At 40.8% G+C, this 8,719-nt stretch overlaps 1 pseudogene; it reads left to right on the forward strand.

Moving 5' to 3' along the window:
- Positions 1 to 5,067: 5,067 nt before the first annotated feature.
- The window catches only part of LOC105978759, a 6,780-nt pseudogene continuing 3,128 nt past the window's right edge, over positions 5,068 to 8,719 (forward strand).

An 8,719-nucleotide genomic window follows, 5' to 3' on the forward strand; every position in this document is an offset into this window, starting at 1 on the left:
TTTGTCTTCAGCGATCTTGTCGGGAAGGTAAATAGCACATAGTGCCACATTATTAGAACAAACTGTTCTTGTACTGAGGCTGGATTTCAGTAGCAGCCCAAAGCCTATCTGCTTCCTTGTGACCTATATAATTTATTTATTTATTTCCCCCCTCCTCAGATACACCTCAGATACAATTCAATTGTTCAAATACACCAAGAAAAGCTACCCACCCTTGCCGTCAATTTTAGAGCACTTACTATTCTCTGTACCCATCATTATTCGATACCTGCTCTGCTCCCCGAACTCTTTTCCCCTCCCGTGTTCCCCAGGAAGCACTGGTCCAGTCGCTGTATCCATAAGGTTGCCTATCCTGGATTACTTGTATAGATAAACATTATATATATATATCTACACACACACACTATATATGTGTGTGTGTGTGTAGATATATATATACTAACACTCACAAGTCTCACAAGAATAATGACATAGAGAAAATAAATACCTCTATGCTTAAAGAAAGAGAATGACATGTTAAATACTATCACCGGTCCCCATTTCTTTCAGGGTTACCTGTCTTGGCTCCCACTTACCTAACCACTCATGCATCCTTTTAGTCTTCAGTAATCGTGTCTGAAAGGCTAGCATCCTGTAAGTTCACATTGCTATTCCAGCAATCAGGGATGGAGCGGTCTAATGTGTCCCCCACCACCACCACCACCACCCCCCTGCCAAGTCAGAAATCTATGCTCAGGATTCTTCTGGGTCTTCATGGTTTCACACACATTGAAACCATGTTGCATTCCCTGGTCTGTTGCATTCCCATCTTGGTTTGGCCCTAAGTGGGTGGGTGAGACTGGTCGCTCTCCCTGAATCTTCAGAGCTGTCCTCTGTGGCGCTGTCATCAAGGAAAAGGATGTCATGTCTCGAGCTGGGACCAGCCCTACCGTCATCTCTGCACAGTAGCATTGCTCTCGTGAATTGGCACACTAGACTGAAGTCTACTCTCGCTCCCCCTTTCTTGTGAAAATATAAACAAGACTCTCCCCTTTGGTGGGTTAGTGCCCTGACCCCCTACCTCCAATTGCCATCATTATTCTTTCCCCACACCTCTGTGGGCCTTAAAGGCATATGAAGGGTGGGGGGAGATGCCTTTCTGCATAAGTGCTATCTGAATCTGATGTTGATGACAGATGGGTCATTGACTCTGGTCTGGCTCTTGCCAGAATATCTGGTCTTCAGCCTAGGGATTGTGTGTTATGTGCATTTTCCCTTGTGCCTGTTCTGCTGTTTGAACTGACCTCAGTGGACTCATGTTATACTTGACCTTTTATACTTGGCTAACATCACTCAGCATAACATTCTCCAAATGTTTCCTCAAGATGAGGTGCTTCATAGTTTCATCACTGTTTTTAGGTATGTGTAATTTTCCATTGTGTGTATGTCTATGAGTTTCTTTATCCATTTGTCTATTGATGGAAATTTAAGCTGTTTTTTTGCAACTGTAAACTGCACAGCGATGAACATTGGAGAGCAGATGTCTGGTCATGGTCTATTATTTCTTCTGGGTATATGCCCAGTGGCGGAATTGCTGGGTTATATGGTAGCTCAATTTCCATCTGTTTTAGGTAATGCCAAATCACTTCCCACAGCAGCTGCACGTATCTACAAGACCACCAGCAGTGAATAAGAGCTCCTGTCTCACCACACCCCCTCCAGCATTTGTTGCTTTCTGTCTTTTTGAATTGGGCTCTCTCTGTGGGTGCTAGGTGAGCTCTCAGAATTGTTTTGAATTACATTTCCCAAACAGCTAATGATCGGTAACATTTTCTCATGTTTATTGGCCATTTGGGTTTCCTCCTTTATGAAATTTCTGTCAAGTCTTTGTCCCATCTCCTCAATGGGATATTCTTTTTGTTCTTGTTGTAAACTTGCAAAATTCTTTAGATTTTAGTAATACGCTCTTTGTCTGTTATGTCATTATTAAATATCTTCTTCCCGGTCTGTGGGCTCTCTTATTACTTTCCTGATGAAGTCTTTTGATGTACACAAGTGTTTTATCTTTAGTAGGTCCTATGTGTCTATTTTATCTTCCTCTGGGTGTATATCCTTCCTTTTGTTCTGATAGTCCATGTATTCCCTGTGCTAAGGTTCTTAGATCTGTGCTAATTTTCTCACTGACGATCCTGATAGTTTTGGGTTTTACTTTTAGGTCTGTGATTCACCTTGAATTTGTTCTTGTGCATGAAGTGAGGTAAAGGCCTTGTTTCATTCTTCTGCAGGCTGATATCCAGTTTTTCCAGTACCACTTGTTGCAAACGGCATCTGCTTCCCATTTGATATTTTGGGGGCTTTTGTCAAAGATCAGTTTTGCACAGGTTGGGGAGAAGGGCCAGCCAGAGAATGAGGTTCTAGACCCCATATCAGCACACCAAACCCTAAGGAGGATGTCCCTTCATAGAGCTGCTAAGGCATAGAGAGGACTGTAGGGCCAACAACAGCTTGAGACATGATGACCACTTGCTGAAGCATATCACGACAGAGGACAATACTGGGGACAATACAGCAGAACGAACTAAGAAGGGAACATAACAGATTAGCAACGGGAGCAAAGTAAAGCCACAAAGCCCCTGAGGAGCTCTAAAAATAGATTTCAGCCTAGGAGGGGCAGTTCCTAGAACCAATGGGGAGATAGTCATAAAGGTCAGTGGATAGACCTGGAATTATCTATGCTTTTTCGATTTGGGGTTGTTGTTTTTTTTGCTAGTTATTATTATTTTCCTATATATTTTTTTCTATTCCTTTTTTTCCTCTTTTTATTCATTTTTTGTTTTCTCTTTGTATTGTCTACATTAATGTTGATTTGCCTACCTATATAAGATAGGCATGGGAAGCAAGCCCAACAAGAAAGCAACAGGACTGAAGGCTCCAGGTGGACTTAGGGGAGGAGGAGGCGGGGCAAGGGAGCAGTGAGCAAACAATGCCATAGACAAGGGAACAACTAGGGAATTAAAATTAACAATGAGGAGAATGTAGAGATCCTGGTGGTATTGGAGCAACAGCAATGTAGCTGAGAGAAATTACTAAGAGGGAGAAGAAGGGCGAGTGTGATGGTGGGAAAGGAGGAAGGTAAAAGGAAACAGAGGAAAGATCTAGAAAGCAAAGCTATGGTAGATGTATAAGCATAGGCGTGCACTTATGTAAATACATTAATTCATAAAACAGAGGTATTGGCCTATGTACATATATGTATATGGCAATACATTGAGGAAGTGGATGGACTTTGGGCCTCTACTCAGGCCCTACCTCAATGCAAGGACACTTTGCTCTAACAACCTGGAATTCTGTGATGCTCACCCTGCCAACACAATCACTGAAGACAAAATGGGTGCATAAGCAAATGTAGTGAAGAAAGCGGATGGTGCTGGGCTCTTAAAGGCTTGAAGTTAAACAAGCGACCATTTAGCAGAGAAGCAACAAACCCACATGGAAGAAGCACAGCAGGCTGTATGATCATGAGGTGTTTCTGGGATCAGGTAACAGGCATCAGAAGATACAAAACAAGCAAACATATGGTTGAGAATGAGGGGGGTTGGAGCAGAGACCCAAAACTCATCTGTAGACAATGGGACATCCCCTCACAGAAGGTTCACAAGGAAGGGATGAGTCAACCAGGGTGAAGTCTAGCACTGATGAAACACACAATGTTCCTCTGGGTTCTTGAGGCTTCCTCACCCCCCACTATCATGACCCCAGTCCTGCCTTTCACTGCAAGCTAGGCTGGAGCATGAACACATGTCCAGATAAGAGCTTGGGACACACGGAATCCAGGACAGATAAACACCTCAGGAACAGAAATGGGAGTAGTGATATCTGGAGTATAGGGGGAAGTTGGGGTGAGGAGGAAGAAAGAAACTGCAGGGGAAGGGAGACAGCTGTTGGTGTAATATAAGAAATGAATAATAATTTACAATTTATCAAAGGGTCACGAATGGGGAGGGTAAAAATAGGAGTTGATATGAAGGGCCCAAACAGAATATAAATGTTTAGAAAACAGTGAGGGCAACATATGTACAAATATGCTTGATACAATTGATGTATGGGTTGTTATACGAGCTGTAAGAGCCCCCAATAAAATGATCTTCTTTAAAAAAATCAGTTGTCTCTACGCTGCTGTTTTTATTTCTGGATTTTCTGCTCTTATCCATAGTCTAATGTATCATTTTACCAGTACCATGCTGTTTAGACAACTGTGACTGTATAATCATTTTTAAAGTCAGGTACTGCAAGTCCACTCAGTTTGTTCTTCTTTGCCAATTCTGGGCATCTTCTCTTACATATGAAGTTGGTAGTCAGTTTTACCAATTCTTTTTTAAAATGGTGCTGGAATTTGTATCAGGATTGCATTAAACAGGAATGTCATCTTTACAGTGTTGAGTCTTCTGATCCATGAGCATGGGTTATTCTTCCATTTGTGTAGGTCCCTTTTGGTTTCTTGTAATAATGTTCTGTAGTTTTCGTTGTACAGATCTTTTTTTTTTTTTTAAGTTAAGAAAGCCCATAGATATTTCAAGTTATTCTTGGTTATTGTGAAACGTACTACCTCCTTGGTATCACTTTTCTGTAATCCCATCGGTGGTGTATAGCAATCAAATTGACTTCTACTTGTTGACCTTATATTCTGCCATTCTAGCATATTCCTCTATTGTTTCCAGCAATCCTATTGTGGATCCTTTGGAGTTCTCAATATATAAAATCATGTCATCTGCAAATAGAGATAATTTCACATCTTTGTCCAGTGTATACTTTTTGTTGTCTTATGTTACTCACTAGAACCTCCAGGAACATGTTGAATAGGTGTAGGGATAAGAGGTATACCTTTTGTGTCCCCTTTTTCATTGGGGATATTTTCTTCATTTTTCCACTTATTGTAGTGTTGGCTATTGGTTTTCATATATAGCTTTTATTATCTTGAGGTAATTTCCTTTTAATCTTATCTTCGTGAGTGTCTTAATTATGATTGGGTGTTGAATGTTGTAAAATGTTTTTCCTGCATCTGTTGATCTTGTTCTTTTCCTTGTTATGATGGATAATGTTGATGGCTTTTTGGATGTTGCATCCCTGGTATGAATCCCACTTGGTCATGAAGAATTATTTTTTGAATATAGTTTTATAGTCTATTGGCCAGGATTTTGTTGAGGATTTTTGCATCTATCTTCATTAGAGATATAGGCCTGTAGTTCTCTATTCTAGTGGGATTGTTGCCCAGCATTGGTCTCAATGTTATACTAGCTTCATAGAATGTGTTTGGAGTGAACTGTCCATTTCTATGTCCTGGACAAGTTTGTGTAGAATTAGTGTCAGCTCTTCTCTGAATGCTTGATATAATTCTGCTGTGAAGTCACCTGGGCTGGGGCTTTTTGTTAGTAAGGAGTTCCTTGATAATCTTACCTATTTCTTCTTTTCCTATGGCTCTGTTCAAGTTTTTGACGTCCATCTGAGATCATTTGGGCAGGGATTGTTTTTCCAGGTATTTGCCCATGTCTTCCAGGTTGTTGAATTCGTTTGAGTACAGTGTTTCTTAGTACTGAGTAATTAGTCTTTTAATTTCATCGGGGTGCATTGTAATTTCCCTGTCTCATCCTTTATACTGGATATTGACATCTGCCCCTTCGTATCTTTTGTTAGGTTTGCTAGTGGTTTGTTAATCCTATTAATATTTTTGAAGAACCAGCTTTTTGCTGAGACAATTTTTTTCATACTCATTTATGATTTCTTTTCTTTTGCTATTAGGAAGATTATTCCGTTGACTCTGCTCCAATTGCTGAAGGTTTTGTGATAAGGTATCACCCATAAGCCTCTCTTCTTTCTTCGTATGTGTATTTATTGCTATCAAGCATCTTTGATAACTGCCTTTGCTATATCCCAGAGGTTTTGATATGCTGTATTTTCATTCTTGTTAGTTTCTAGGAACTTCCTAATTTTGTCTCTAATTTGGTCTAATACCCAGTCCTATTTGAGAAGTAAGCTATTTAGTGTCCTTGTGTTTGCCTTGGTTATTTTCTTCTTCTTCTTCTTCTTCTTCTTTTTTTTTTTTTTTGTTGGTTTCCAGCTTTATGGCATAGTGGTTATACAAGGAAGTCTGTGTGACCTCTATATGTTTGAATTTACTCACACTTGACTTGTGTCCAAGCACGTGGTCTGTTTTCAAAATAGGTACCATGCAGACTTGGGGAAAAGGTGCATATTTTTTTCAGTTGGGTGGAAAGCTCTGTATAGATCTATCAGATTGAGTTGTCTGCTTGCAGAGTTTAGTTCTGTAACCTCTTTGTTGAGCTTCTTTCCCACTGACCTGCCTTTCTTGGAGTCTCTTGATCCTGTGATTTCTTTTTCATCTTTTGAAGGATTTGATTGAAGAATTTCACTGATCTCTCATTGAGTGTGTATGTTTATTATGCTCATGGGCTCTTGGTCTACTGATCCCGTGAACACTATGGGGTGCCTATGTTATCTCTTGTTATGTCCTGCTCCTTGAGATCAATTTTGTCAGAGATTAGAATGGCAACTCCTGCTTTTTTTTTAGATTGCTATTCGCTTGATGTACTTTTTGCCATCCTTTGACCCTCAACTGTTTTTGTCTGTGAGCTTGAGTTGTGTCTCTTGCAGACAATGGGTTGATGGACTTTGTTTCCTAATCCAGTCTGCTACCCTTTATCTTTTAATGAGTGCATTCAGACCTTCAGTGTAATTACAAGAGTAATTACATCCATTTGTGGATTCTTTACTGTCATCTTGTACCTTTTGTGATAGACATTTTCCTATCACACTCCTTGTATGTTATGTATGTGTAGGGGATTCAGTCTTGCCTTCTTTTATCTGTTGGGTCAATGAAGTCTTGGTTATTGCTTTCAGTGTGATTCCTTTTGGATAGTGTTACACTGTGCAGTGGTCTCATGTTTGTGTTCTGTGGATGTTGGTCTTCTGTCCAAAGTGAGTTGGAAGGTGATTTTTGTAGTGATGGATATTTTTTAAATTTTTTTATTTTATGTGTTCTTTAAATTTTTCCTTATTGGAGAAAACTTTCATTTCACCTTCTATTTTGAAGGAGCATTGGGTGGGGTAGAGGATTCTCAGGCTACAGTTTTTCTATTTCAACTTTCAGAAGATGCTACTTCATTCTCTCTTCTTCTTCATGATTTCTGCTGATAAGTCTGAGCATATTCTTATCTGATTACCCTTATAGGTGATTGCATTTTTTTGTCTAGCTGCTCTTACGATTTTCTCCTTTTCCTTACAGTTGGACAAATTGACTATGATATGCCTTGGTGTGTTCTTCTTGGGATTCAATCGAATTGGTGTCCTCTCTGCTCCCTGGATGAATATTGGATCATCCTTTTTTATATTGGGGAAATTTTCTTCCAGGGATTCCCTTGCTAGTTAGCTGTTGGTTCATTTGTTAAGTTCTGTTCTGGTATCCCAATTATTCAGATATTGTTTCTCTTCATAGTTTCACTCATTGTTCTCGGGCTTTCTTCAGCTTTTTAATTAACTTATTGGAATATCTTTCACATTTGTTGTATTCTGCTTGGATATCTTCGAGGTTTCGGATTTGGTTCTCTGCTTCTTTCAACCTATTGGTGAGGTCTTTTACTGTTTTCTTCATTTCAGCTGCATCATCCCTTAACTCTTGTATTTCCCTTCTGTATGTGGGCTCTATCCTATAGTTTTTCACTCATTTTCTTTATTGATTCCCTCATATCCTCTATGACTCCGCACAGCATTCTGAAGATTTCTTTCTGTGGCAACTCGAACTCTGCTTCTTCTATGTATGTTGCTAGGTTCAGGTCATTCTCTGACATTGAGTTTTGTTTCTCTTGCTTTCTTATAGTTGCTGATAATATGGGTTGTTGTCTGTGTGGCATTTTGGTGGAGTTTGAGGTCTTATGTTGCATGCAGTGCAGGGGACAGAGCTGGCTGGGTCTGTGTGTGGCAGCATGAGCAGTGTGTTGTGTGTGAGCTGGTGTGGCCTGGGAAACAAGCAGCAGCTAGCAAAGGTGTCACAAATGAGAGGGTCATGGTGGACTGCAGTTGGGGGTCACTGGCTGTACCAGCTGTGTAGTTGGTTCTGGGCTGTGCTGTGCTGTGCTGTGCAGGGGTCACCAGCCATGGGCTGCTCAGGCTGCACAGGTAGTTCTGGCAGAGGCGTGATATTGGCCACTGTTGTGATCCCTGGGTGGCACCAATGGCATGAGTGGCATGGGCTATGCTGTATGGATCTGCAGGCTTCTCAGGCTTGGCATGGGCTGCAGGCTAGGGTGGCCAGGGTATCAGGTTGTAAACCATGGCAGCTTGGTGGCACAGATGGTGAGGCAATGCAGACCAAAGTTGTGGAAATGGTCACCCGCACACACACACTGGAGCAGAGCCCTAGAGATCTGTGATGCCTGATTGTGCATCCTGGACCCACCCATCCATACACCCACAGTCTCTCAATGCCCAAATATAGCAATCACACATAGAGCTCTCAATGCGGTCACCCGTACCTCAACACCGTGTTCAAGACTAAATCTTTATGCACATAGAGAGCCTCATCTTTCTTTCATGGACACAGAACTACAAAAAAGGAAGTGGGTGACCATGACTTTCCTTGTCATTTTGTAAACACAACCTACCTCTGGAGTTCTACATCTCAGAAAATGACTCAAATCTTTTCCTATCAGCTAAGCATGAAAAAAAA

The sequence above is a fragment of the Echinops telfairi genome, unplaced genomic scaffold, assembly GCF_000313985.2.
Source record: "Echinops telfairi isolate 266 unplaced genomic scaffold, ASM31398v2 ScPeMD7_7420;HRSCAF=8458, whole genome shotgun sequence".
Classification (NCBI taxonomy): Eukaryota; Metazoa; Chordata; class Mammalia; order Afrosoricida; family Tenrecidae; genus Echinops; species Echinops telfairi.